Genomic DNA, 4,160 nt, shown 5'->3' on the forward strand with positions numbered 1-4,160 from the left:
ATTTTTTTTATCATAATATTTATATTTAAGTGTATTGTATTTATAACATTTTATTTTGTCATTAATTCTTTTGTATTTTTATCATTTTGTATTGTCTTAAGTTGTCCAAGTTGTTAAAAATTTTATTTTTCTTAATAAAAGCTGTATGTATGGATTGCCATTTTGTTGTCTATTAGACTTATATATGTAGTCGTTTAATAGCGGTCTAATTGATGACTAGTCTATTCTTGGGCTATGATTAGACGTCTATTAGATTTTCACTGACAGCCCAAATTTAGCCTCGTTTTAGCCTAGACGTCTAGGCTATATTTAGACGTCTAATAGACGTCTTTTAAACGCAAAATTGCTTGCTGGGTGTCTTTGAAAAACTGCTGATATCAGAGCATTTATAAAAGCAAATGAAAATAGCATCGTTATTTAAAAGTGTCTTCAGAACAGTTATTTCAGTATGATACTATTATATTTTTATTTTGTATTCTCTGTTTTCATTTTAATTTTAATGAAAGTTTGAATAATTCTTTTGTTTTTATAACAAAAATGTGTCTATATAGTTTATATTCATTTTATTTCATTTTTAAGTACATCAAGTTAAACGAAATGAAAATGGGAAGTGTAGCTTAATGTAGCAATATTTTTTATATTTTAATTAAATTAAAAAAAAAATTAACCCTGACTCGGATCTCACGCGAGACACTAAAAAAACGGTGTATGTCATGTAAGTCCTGTAGATGTCGCTGTCGCTGCATGGATTGATGCAGTGCTTCTCAAACGTCTCCATCACTGCACAGTTTCAGTGCTCTTCATCAAACACACCTGATTCAACTCTGATTCAGCAGATCATTAGCAGAGGCTGCAGGATGAACCGGGTGTTCTTCATATCATCCCTGTTACTGGACTGACTCTTCGAGGATTGATATGAAAAACACCCGGTTCATCCTGCAGTCTACTAATGATCTGCTGAATCAGTGTTTGATTAGTGATTTACCATCAGGAGAGAGACTTACAAAGTTCACATCATTCTTGATCATTTTGCATTAAAGATGCAGAAGAAGCTTATTTTCTCCTTTTATTCTCCAGTTGTTCGGGATGCAGCACTGCATTGTGGAGGCGCTCACAGAATCAGTTCCAAAAGTAAAGTTCATCAAGACAGACCTACAGGCAGCTTCAGCTGAAATCTGAAGGTTTTGCTGTACAAATAATTGTTTGGAAGAGTTGTGAAGAGATTTAGGCGTTGTGAGTTGGTTGCTGTGTGTTCTGGCTTATTGTTAGGGTGATGCAAAGTGTTTGCTTGGGTGTTCAGGTTGATTTTTTAAACAGACAAACAGCTCTGGAAGGAGGATTATCCACTGATTGTATAATTCTCTATAGAGATAAGTAGTAGGCTAAAGCACATATACAGGCAAGTGTGATTTTAAATATTTTGTATTTTGATTTCACATACCAAAAAGAGTGTCAGTTTAATACATTTTATTATGTTTATTTGTTTACTTATTTATTTTACTTTCACTGTTTTGGGACAATTTAAATCTAAATTTAAAGCTAAATCAGAATGAACGCATAAATGACATTGTTAACTAAAACTACAAGTTTTCTAAATGTTTTTTAGTAATTGAAATAAAGCTGAAATAAAATAAAATATAAACATTAGATTAGGAACTTAAATTAAAACATTTTATTATTAAAAATGATAAATATTGCCTTTGCAAATAAGGTACAAAAAAGCACATAATAAAATGACTAAATCTATGAAATGAAAACTAAAAATAAAAGCAAATTCAAAACATTGTAATATTGTACTAGAATATTTCTAAATAGTATGCATATAATTATTACAAATGATTACATACAGTAAATGTATATTACTAAAATAACAGTTCTTCTTTAAGGTTTAGGGTAGTCTATAGTATTTATAATCAACTTTATATTCAAACTGTGTGTATTTCCATAACCCCAAATACACACACACACCCCTCCTCTTCCACTGATTCAGACAAAAAGTCTCCACACACTTTTTTCCTCCATGAAACACAAGAATTGGATCCAGAGAAGATGCTGTGTGTCATTTTGTCACTCCAGACATTTACAAACCATGCCAGAACTTCTGAGAAACACACACACACAGACAGACACAGACACACAGACACACACACACACAGACAGACAGACAGAGACACACAGACACACAGAGACACACAGACACACACACAGACACACACACACACACACACACACACAGACACAGACACAGACACACACACACACAGACACACAGAGTTAGAAGTAGAAATACTATGGAATGCTGACAGTTTCCATGATTTTATCAGTTGTTTTTTGTTGATTTTGAACAGCATTGGGCTTCTGTTGGTTTTGGTGTCTGAAAATAAGAAACGAATGGAAATGAGAAATGGAAAAAGGAAATAATAACTGTTTGTACTCTATCAGTCAATTCCAGATCTGAACTGCTGCTGAAAACCTCTGGAGGACATGAGAGAATTATTAAGAGAGAGAAAGAGGCTGCTAAGAAAAATACCACTTTCTTTTATCAATAAAAAAGCACAATGGCCACAAACAAAATCACATACTTCTCTACTACACAGTGGGCTTTTGATTTCAGACAAAGCCAATCTGTATATCTTTACAATATTCATGACAAAACTCATCACCCCTAATAACAACCTCTTATTTCTGTCTTAATTATTATAATCATTATTTTTTTGCATCTAACAGTGTTATTTTAGTATTATTTATATAGTAGCCTATTTATTGATATTTAGAATTTTTATATTTTTGTATTTTTATTTAAGTTTCAGTAATTTTGTTATTAGCTTTCAAAATAGTTTTTTTTAATTTAAATACTTCTATTTAGCTTTAATTTTTATTTTAGTTTAGTCATTTTAATACTTTAAATTAAATGTGTTAATTTAAGTTAGTTGCCAAGGCAACATTTCTAATTGTAATTTTTTCTTCCAGTTTTTTATGTAATATTGATATTTTATTTAATCTTTATTTCAATTTGATTGTTTTTTTATTTATTTTTATATTTCTATTTAGCTTTATTTTATTTTATTTACTTTTAGCAATATTTTTAGCAAAATATACTACTTCTATTACTACTTCTTTTTAAGTTTAATTACCAAAAATGATTTTTAGTAGTTTTTGTTTTAGTTACAGTCACTGCACTGCTCATTAGTAATTTTGAAAATAGCTGAAAGTGGACTGTCTGTGATTGGCTGTACATAAATCACTGAATAAACTAGTGTAAGGAGCGTGTGTGTGTGTGGTTGTGTCTCTGTAATGGACACAGGTGGCAGAGAGCGGGCAGATGCCGTCTGACTCTCACTCCACATCTGCTGCTCTCATCTCTCATCTCTCTCTCTCTCTCTCTCACTCACTCACTCTCTCAATCTCTCACTCACTCTCACTCACTCTCACTCACTCACTCACTCACTCACTCACTCACTCACTCACTCACTCACTCACTCACTCACTCACTCACTCACTCACTCACTCACTCACTCACTCACTCACTCACTCACTCACTCACTCACTCTCTCTCACACACACACACAGGACCTAGTTGGGACCATCTGATATGTCTGTGGATGCTGCACAAATTCAGCTGTTCCACAGAAACACCTGCATGACTGACACTCATACAGCTGGAACACTTAATGCATTATAAAGGTATTGATAATGTACATTGTAATGCATTATATCTTTTCATATACACTTATAACCAGAGTTAAAATGCATTATAATATTTGAAGGTTTGTTTGTCGTGTTTTTATGCATTATACTTTCTAAATGTAACCCACCCAAAGTAACAGGAAAGGGTTAACGTAAGTGGTGGGTGCAGTTATACATGTGGCCTGTAGGTGCGCAGGTGAGCAGTCTCAAGAGAGCAGAGCCAGCGTTATACAGGCCACATCCATAACTGCACCCACCACTTACGTTAACCCTTTCCTGTTACTTTGGGTGGGTTACATAAAGGTGTAACAATAAATAGATTATGGTATCATAATATATTATAACTGTGGTTACAATTATTCATGAGATCATACAATGCATTTTAAGGTGCATAATTACTGTATTAATACTACTTTTAGAATGCATTATATAAAAAAATTATATAAAAATAGACCCCCCCCCCCACATGATTG

Source organism: Sinocyclocheilus rhinocerous, unplaced genomic scaffold (assembly GCF_001515625.1).
Source record: "Sinocyclocheilus rhinocerous isolate Xijiao unplaced genomic scaffold, SAMN03320098_v1.1 scaffold934, whole genome shotgun sequence".
Taxonomy (NCBI): Eukaryota; Metazoa; Chordata; class Actinopteri; order Cypriniformes; family Cyprinidae; genus Sinocyclocheilus; species Sinocyclocheilus rhinocerous.